Source organism: Photinus pyralis, unplaced genomic scaffold (assembly GCF_008802855.1).
Source record: "Photinus pyralis isolate 1611_PpyrPB1 unplaced genomic scaffold, Ppyr1.3 Ppyr1.4_LG4, whole genome shotgun sequence".
Taxonomy (NCBI): domain Eukaryota; kingdom Metazoa; phylum Arthropoda; class Insecta; order Coleoptera; family Lampyridae; genus Photinus; species Photinus pyralis.
This window is the reverse complement of record NW_022170511.1, coordinates 14,445,638-14,455,091: the sequence shown is the minus strand read 5'-3', so window position 1 is coordinate 14,455,091 and position 9,454 is coordinate 14,445,638. Positions and strand designations below refer to the sequence as shown.

At 37.1% G+C, this 9,454-nt stretch overlaps 2 long non-coding RNA genes across 2 annotated transcripts; one reads left to right on the top strand and one right to left on the bottom strand.

Annotated features, from left to right (window-relative positions):
- Positions 1 to 2,207: 2,207 nt before the first annotated feature.
- LOC116169671 lies at positions 2,208 to 5,896 on the top strand. Its single transcript, XR_004145026.1, has 3 exons — positions 2,208 to 2,439; positions 2,501 to 5,658; positions 5,711 to 5,896. It is a non-coding gene; the product is annotated as an uncharacterized LOC116169671 (long non-coding RNA).
- Positions 5,897 to 7,256: 1,360 nt separating this feature from the next.
- Positions 7,257 to 7,966, bottom strand: LOC116168660. The gene is made up of 3 exons (XR_004144806.1): positions 7,952 to 7,966; positions 7,684 to 7,895; positions 7,257 to 7,544 (listed from the first exon to the last, which is right to left on the bottom strand). It is a non-coding gene; the product is annotated as an uncharacterized LOC116168660 (long non-coding RNA).
- Positions 7,967 to 9,454: the final 1,488 nt, after the last annotated feature.

Below are 9,454 nucleotides of genomic sequence, written 5' to 3'. Positions count from 1 at the left end.
TATACAGCCTGAACGAAGTCGTCGGAAGATTCATGTTGGTCCACATCCGAGACGTAAATGTGTCGCAAATGGGAGACTGCACCGAACCATTTTGCTCAGCCCGCTCCATGACCTTCAGCCGTAACACATCCGGTGAGCTAGCAAGGTAATGAATTTAGGGTTTAGAGTGTATGTTGTGCATTCTCGCATTCTATTACATGTATACAGTTTATTACTTGCATTCTTCGTTATTGAGTAGATACTTCCTGATTCCGACGGTGGATCCCCAAAAAAAAAAACCAGCCCAAACCCCAGTCGAAATCTAGCGGTTACGTTCTATACAGTGCTACCAACATATAAGATATCGAATACGAATAATTAAATGACAGCTTGTATACAGGGCAGAAATATAAATTTGAAGGTGAGCACTTTTTCCCACAAATTTTTAACTACTCTGATACAAAAAAAACACCCAAAACAATGGAAAATGCTGATTTGTAGAAGAGGATCGACTACGTTGGGATGTAGGGAGAGGCAATGAACCGGGAGTTGCGGAGGAAGGATGTCACCTAAGAACCTGCCAACTAGCAAACAACTTAAAAATAAAACTTTTTATAGTAACAACTGGCACTTGCCACAAAGCTTAAAAAGTAGTATTACACATGTATCCATACAAAATTTCTTCCCTACTACCGCAGTCGTTAAGTGCAATATTGCATGGTTCACAGTACGCTTAAAAAACAACAATCTGTTGTACTTAACATTTTGTTCAAACGAAGCATGGGTACATTTGTCAGTTTGGGCAGCAGAAAATCCGCACATTTTTCTTAAAATACCTTTAGATCTCCAAGAGGTTGACATTTGGGTAGGTATGTCAAGAAGGAGGATAAGTGGAGCCATTTGCTTTAGGAAACTGTAAACGGAGAGTGGTATCGTAAAATTAAGTTAATTTGTGCCTGGAAAGCAGAGACCAGAACGCAAATGAAATATCGGTTCCTGTTCTGTTTATATTTAAGCGAAAATATTTATGACGGTTCCGGTCCGGTTTCGGTTCTAAAAAAATAACGATCGGTTTTGCGCATTTTTTTCGATCTATAACGGTTATTTTCGGTTCTAGTCTTTTAGAAAGTATGGTATTAAAAAATTCATTATAACAATTTATTAATTCATAGGTGTGAAAAGATGTCAAAAGTCATGAATACCAAAACGTGACGTATCGTCAGTGTAGCTATTTACAACGGCAAGGGGAATAAACCCATAAAGAGCGTTTAAAAAAGCGGCAGAGCACCACGGTGTGACCCCAATCATTGGATTTGATCCATTTTCAACAGGCTTATTATAGGTCAACTGTGCAAAGTTTAAGCCAAATCGGTCCAAGCGTTTGACAGTTATCGTGTTCACGTACAGACGGACAGACGGACACCTTCGACTCCCCTATAATGCTTGCATCGCTTTGCTCTGCCGCTTAATAAAGGGAGAAGAGGGAAATATGCATTTAAACTTAATTTATTAATGAAAAATAGAAAAAATACGCAAAAACTTATGTAAAAGAATTATGTATGGGGTATTATTTTTTATTTTTATTTTCTAAAACCTCGCCCCTCCTTTTATTATTTACATTTACAATAGTGGCTAAATTACCACTACCGCCACCCGAACTGCTTTCAATTTCGACACCTTATAAAAAACGTATCTATAATCCCCCGACGGCAATCGTAGGGTAATATTTTACCTATTTTCAGAATGTGTTTGCCGGCGTGTCTTTCAACTTTCAATAACCTGTTAAGAACCGTAAAATACCAAAAAGAACCGAAAAAAATAATACGGGTTCCGGTCCTCAATAGGTTTTCATTTCTAAAGGAATAAAGATTTCGATTCGGTTCACTGCTGGAATTTGGAAAGGAATGGTGATCATTTTAAGCACCTTTTGTAAAATCGAAATAAATATTAGGCTATGGAATAATTCTGGGAATTCACTAGTAACATGCATAGGGGCATAATCAGTTTTTCCACCCGTGCATTTTTAATTGCCTAACCACTTGCAATCACTTGGAGCTTTATAATGGATTTGTTTTCAATAGATACCTACTTACTCTCGTAAATAATATTAGTCATAATTATATAAAGCGCCCGCTGTATGATAAGTTTTTAAAATAAACTTTATCAGTATTATTTACAATTTGAGTAGCACATCAAGGAAAAATTTATATCTGTTATCAAACAATGAATCTCACTCTCAGTAGTTTCCCGTATCAATTATTTTGGTTATTGCAGGGGATTTTTTAAAATGCTGGGATTACTTACCAGTCGGAGTCATATACTCGTAATATCGAAACAGTTCACTTACAATCCATCTGCAACATTGCAACAACATCATGAAGAACCAAATCTTAGTTCTTGCATTTATTTTATTAATAACATGCAGCGTAGTAACCAATTCTGCTCCATCTTATGAAGGAGGTACCTATTTAAGACGGTTTTCGAATTAAAGACATCTTTTAATGGTTTGTGTTCTTTACAGGGTTGATGGTGCGATCTAAACGCGAAATTTCCTGCCAAGCTGCATCGTCTAGACCTAATGATCCGAAGTCATACAATGAAGCATGCAGAGCACATTGCATATTAAATGGCAAAAACACCGGGGCTTGCGCTGGCGGATACTGCTTCTGTGCTTAATTGTTTTTCAAAATAACATTTCTTGGTCTAAGTATTAGTACGTAAGGTTTCATTGTTTAATTGGTTTATATCTAGTATATTCTAACAAACTATTTGCAGAATTAGAGCAGTATAGTTTTAGGTGGCACACTTTGAATACTTTTACACGCTTATATGGCTCTCAATATTCATGATTCATTTCACAGTGTTGTTTAATCAGCAGTAGTTCCAAAAACACGTTGTTTTTTGGAAGGTAATATCGTACGTAATTATTACAGAAGAACCAAACGGTTCTAAGACTAAGGAACGGTAAAGGAACATCAAAGTCAAATCAGGTTAAAAAATCCAATAAAATAGCCACGGTGGTTCTGTGCACAATCAAACCAAAGTTGAATGATCTTCGGGTTCAAAGTGAGGTTTGAAATTTTGTACGTGCCAACTGCCAAATACCAGCGGCCTTCCCTTAATCATCTTAAATTCATGGCTCACATACACCACTCCACTCCGAGGGTCCTAAAAATCGTGGACCCAATTTAGCTGTAAAATCTCGGCATTTTGCATTGTGTTTTGTCTACACCTACACAACAAGAAGAAAAGATTACTGGTAAAGGAAAACATTTATTTGACTGGAGTAAGACTACCCTAGTATCCGTATGACCGTCCATTATTACCTACTAAACGCAATCGACATAAAAACAAAACATTTATATAATGTAGCTTTTTTATTTGTAACACTTGAAAGCAAACCTTTTTAGATTATTTAATCCGGACATGCGCAAAATCGGTTAACGCAATTGCGTCTCGTTTTCTCTTTGAAACTGCAATATTCTTCGCAGGATACATTGCATAGAGGATTGCTTCGTTTCGCACGAACGGCCTGACCTATTAATAATACAACATTATAAAAATAATAGGATAATTATTACAAGTGGAAGAACCAAATTCGAACATTTTTAATCATTGGTTGATCATCGTTTTTTAAAATCATACATAAATGTTACACCCACCCATAGATTCTCCTTGAAAGGATGCGGCTGACCCGATTGCAAATACTACGGACAAAACTACAGCTAAAACGAACACTTTCTTGTACATCTTCAGAGATTTGTAAGCTTACAACTGGTGCATGAACCGAATTCTCCTGCTTTTTATCCTGATGTGTAAATACGTTAGGATTCCCCTATAAACCACGTACTTAGAACAGTGTAGTTACTCAGAGACTTGCTAGTTACCCGATTACTAACAATTGAAAAAATGTATTATTTCTATAATTGATTAGCAAAGCAGATATACTTGATTTATTGCAGCTGACAGCTCACAATATAATTGATGTGCGACTGCTTGATAAGAACAATATTTATTTTTAATTAATCGTAATATTAAATACACAAATAACATTGTTGCTGAACCACATTGGCTCTAGTGATTTATTTGTCCGTTCGGTGTCTTGACAATCACTAAAATTCTTTGGCGACATCGACTTTGGAACCTTGCGACTGTTCCATATAATGTTGAGCAAATAAGCACCTCCGTGCGGCATAATATATATATCAGTCATATCTTCTCCAGAATTAGTAAAAATATTGTCGAAGTTCAACGAAAGCAATGCCTGGCATAAGAGCTTGTGTCAAGTAAATTCAAAATTTTGGGTACACTACCAATTTTGTGTATTCCCATAGGTTTCGCAGTACAGGTTGTCATGTTACAGTATCTGGCAGTGACTATATAAAGCCACTCTAAGGGAGCTGTTGGAAGAATTGAAGATTCGTGAGAAACAGTCTTTCGTCGTGTTTGAAGATAACCAGTCAGCAATAGCAAATGCTGAGTTTGAAGCGCCCTCCAGAAAACTGTAGCTCACGGATGTCAAAATGCACCATAGAAACAATTGTGGCAATAATTGTAACCATAGCAAAATCTACCAACCCGGTTGAATTATCGTAAATCCCCATAGATGGAAAAACTGTATGACAGCACCTGTCAGCAGTTTTTTCGAGTTTACCCGCGGAAAAACTTGACAGCTTGTAATAGTATTTCTGTTTAGACGTTCATTTTTACGTAATTAAAATGTTAAGTCTAAATAGGTATAATCATGACTCCCAAGTACGAATCCCGATGAATGAGATTATTGTATCTAAAGGAATTTATTTCAGTTCATTGTTGATTGTATCCGAATGTGGATTTTAAATATGGCCACCAGAAAGGAAATTAAATATAAGTAATAATCGCGGCGTAAATAGAATTGTGTTCACCATAATGTAAATTAGGGAAAAAACTGCATATAAATATCGAGTATTAACGCTAAGGTCAAAGTCCGAGTCATTGTAAATAATTCATTTAGAGCTAGTAGAACGATTTGAATCCGTCTGTGCTCGCTATCGCTGTCGAATTAACAAAAGCCGTCTTTTCACGGAGCAACGTCTGTACCAGTCGCGCCCGTAAATCATAAGCGCGTTTTCTTGTAATAGTGAATTGAGGCGACTTTTTTAAGAAAATCAAGAGAAAGAACCGAGCGAAGACATCTCCATCCAGCCACTACATCGAAGACGATCCTTCACGGCACTCCAGAGAAAATTAGGAGGATTGCGAGATTTCCGAAGAACAGTGTCATTTTCTGTTTTATGCGCGGTCCGTGCACAGTCTACTTGGAGGGTGACGAAAAAGTCGCGTTGAAACCTACCTACCTGTGATTGGCCGAACCGAAACTCGAATTGCTGCGTGCAGTGGGCGGTCCTGAGCTCATTGGATTTCAACATCGATCGGAGCGAGACGAGTTGGAGTTGCTGAACATGTCAAACGTTAACTTTACTTAATTGATGGGAAGTAATCGGCCTTCGTTAGGGTTAAATCGATGGTATTTGTTAGGCGAACGTAAATTCAACTATTTATTTGGAAGTCCAGCTATTTCGAGTGCCAATCGCGACTTTTCCTCAGTGGAACCACATTTAATTTAGACATTTGTAATCAAATAAAGCGTACTTACAATGTGAGATGAAAAAAGTCAAGAAAACCTTGGATTGTTAAATGGTGACATGTGCCAAGATTTCTTAATAAAGCAATTGAACAAAACAGTTTACAGTTAAACTAACAGGATATACGTTAGTAATGGAAACACAGGTTGTCGAGAACAATTAAAAATATAGCCCCACATGTACTCATTACGTAACAGCTCAACCATCTATATTTACAAGCAGTGCTGAGAATTATGCCAACACTGCATGGTAGGCCGATTTCCTAATTCAACTTGACAAATTTTAGGTGTATTTTATATGTGTTTTGGGTGTAATATTCCTATTTACCTGTTTTAACAGAGCGAGATTGCGACAATTTGTGTTACTCCGTATGGAATGAAAAGAAATTATTATTCAGGTAAGTTGCTAAACGAAATATATCGATTTGTTGTCATAACCTCCAAAGCAAGCTACGCGTTACTGGACCCTTTACAAGCACTTGCAATTGTTCAAAGTACCTGTACAAGCTCAAATATGACCTACAAACTACGTGGTACGTAAGTACGGTATGTGTTTATCGTGAAATAATACAATTATTATTTTATTAGTTTGTATTTCAGGTATTCTAGCACGGACATGTCAAGTCGGTGTTCTGAAGGAGTAGCGACTGGCTTAAAGTCTGCAATTCCGAATCGCACCTGGTCGTTGATAAAACCTCGCTGATGCACAGCGATTTACTGTCCTTTTGCCGAAATTAAGTGCTCAAGCGTGTGCTTCACCTCGACCTCTTTCGACAGAAGTTCACCAATTTCGGAGATCTCGATGGAAAGCACATTATGATGCAGTTACCAATTTACAGCGTTCCGAATTTTAAAGTCATTTTTGTAAATAAATAAAATATTTATGCACAATTGTAAACTGCCTAAGTATTTACCTTCGGTATTAAAACCACCAAGGCGAAACACAGGAGAGAGGAAAAATGCCATTTTTCACGAGCAACAAGACGCCATTAAAACTTAAATCAGCCCACCGATTGACTTTCGAACAACGTTGCCAAACTTCTCAGCATGGCTTGTAATTATAGACGACTGTGGTAACAGGTGGCTTGTTTAAAACATATGCTAACTACGCACGTTAAAAATGCACTGTAATTTAATACACGATGATATTCAAGGAAAGACACAGTGCCATCTAACGAGTCAAACTTGTAACGGAAATTCAAAAAGTTGACAAAATAAAGGGGTTAAAAATTAAAAAAAAATACAAAGAAATGGTATAAAGTTTGTACAGCCCCACACGCACAGAAACAAAGTGCATAGTTCTAGTCTTGGAATTCATTAGCGTCATCTTCGACTTTGGCAATAAGAGCTGGCTTGACACATTGTCTTTATGGCATGACACGATGTAGACACGGCCATCAGAACTGCCGAAGAGGTGCAGCTAGGACGGTTGGTTGATAGAAATACCAGAGCGAGGAGTGGCGATTTTTTGGATGTGAAACAAAAACGAATGATGATATTCAACAAATAATCCGGAATGTGGGGCTCAGGTGGCATGTGGTTGTTCACAGTTCAATGATAACCCTGTGTATCTCAACTGACCTATGCCGTTTAATGCTTGCATATGACACATTTAAATATATTTAGTGTTTGTGTACACAACAAGAAGAAAAGATTACTTGTAAAGGAATACATTTATTTGGCTGGAGTACGGTATCCGTATGACCGTCATTATAACCTATTGACCGCAATCTACATAAAAACAAAACATTTATATAATGAAGCTTTTTTACTCGCTTTTTTATTTGTAACACTTGAAAGCAAGCATTTTTAGATTATTTTTAATCCGGACATACGCAAAATCCGTTAATGCAATCGCCTCCCGTTTTCCCTTTCAAACGGCAATCTTCTTCGCAGGATACCTTGCATAGAGGAGTGCTTCGTTTCTCACGAACGATCTGACCTATTAATAATACAACATTAGAAAAATAATAGGATAATTATTACAAGTGGAAGAGAACTTGTCCAAATTCGAACATTTTAAATCATTCGTCAAACTTGATCATCGTTTTTTAAAATCATACATAAGTGTTTACACCCACCCATAGATTCTCCTTGAAAGGATGCGGCTGACCCCATTGCAAATACTACGGACAAAACTACAGCTAAAACGAACACTTTCTTGTACATCTTCATAGATTTGTAGCTTACAACTTGTGCATGAACTGAATTGGCCTGCCTTTTATCCGAATGTGCAAAGACGATAGGATTCCCCTCTAAACCACGTACTTAGAACAGTGTAGTTACCCGATTACTAACAATATTGAAAAAATGTATTATTTATATAACTAATTAACGAAGCAGATATACTTGATTTATTACAGCCGACAGCTCACAATATAATTTATTTACGACTGGTTGATAATACTGAGATTATAGTCGCTGTTAGTGGCCATATCATGGCCTAAGGATTCCATAAAGATAAAATAGAAGAGCCGCCTATCAATGGGACAGTCGTAGGTAGGAGTCGATTCAAAGTAAATCTGTTTTGAAAAATAGAACAATAATTATTGCTAATTAGTTGTCATATTAAATACACAATATACATTGTTACCGAACCACTAGTGATTTATTAGTCCGTTCGGTGTCTTGATAATCGACTGCCTAAAATTTTTTTGGCGACATCGACTTTGGAACTTTGCGACTGTTCCACATAATGTTGAACAAATAAGCAGAAGTCCACCTCCGTGCCGCTTCTTCTCCAGAATTAGTAAAAATACTTGCCGAAGTTCGACGAAAGGAATGCCCGGCATAAGAGCTTGTGTCAGGTAAATTCAAAAATTTGGGCACACTACCAATTTTGTGTATTCCCACAGACTTCGCAGTACATTTTGTGAAGGTTACAGTATCTGCCAATTTTAAATTTGAACCGTTTCCGCTTTAACGCATTTCATATCACAGACCGAGTGCAATTTTATGATACATTACTGGCGAGGAAATATTGAAGTGCGAGACCTCAAGGGGCTGAGTACCTACTTTAACTTCCGAGTCAGGTAATGTCATTTTACTGACGAGTTTTGTATTAAATTTTACCCAAAATCGTATTTTAATATAAAATTTCAATTGTTATATAGAATCTGTCAGTGATGAAAGGAGTCATTATAGACATTTGGAAATGTCACAAATGCGGCCGGTAAAGTGACCGTCCGGCCGGTAAAGTGACAGGTGCGGCCAGTAAAGTGACAAGCGGCAGTAAACGTTGTCTGCTCTGCCTCTGTCATGGAAACTAAAACTTCCTGACAGAAAGTAAGCATGAAAATTAAGGTTGCAGGACGATTTTGGGTAACATTTTAAAAACATTCGGAAATAAGCAATTTTTTGCAGTTAAAGGAATATTCTCAAGAAGACACATTCTATTTCGCAGAAAGAATGCATCACATCTGCCGTCATTTCTTTTCGCCGGTGAGCAATCTTTTATCGCTCCCCTGTCTATCTGGATTTCTAGAATATTGGCTGCAATATTTCCATACAGTCACTACCAAGTAGGGTGCCAAAATGGTACATTTTTTTAAATAGAACCCTCTGTATTTGAATACATTTTTGAATTCTATGGGTAATTGTACGTCTTTTTTAATAACCGAAAAGCTAGTAGTTTTGAAGATAATTCGATTTTTAAGAATAATTGGGCATTTGCAATCGTCAGTATATTGTCAAAATTATTACTTAAATTTTGATTCCAGGTTTTATATCTTTTATCATGGGTTAAGGCTAGACAGTACATGATTTTCACTTCAGAACGGAGTATGTAAAGTTGCCTATTATAATACACATTTTCTATCTGTATAAAACGAGCAGCGCGTGCGGCCGAATCGG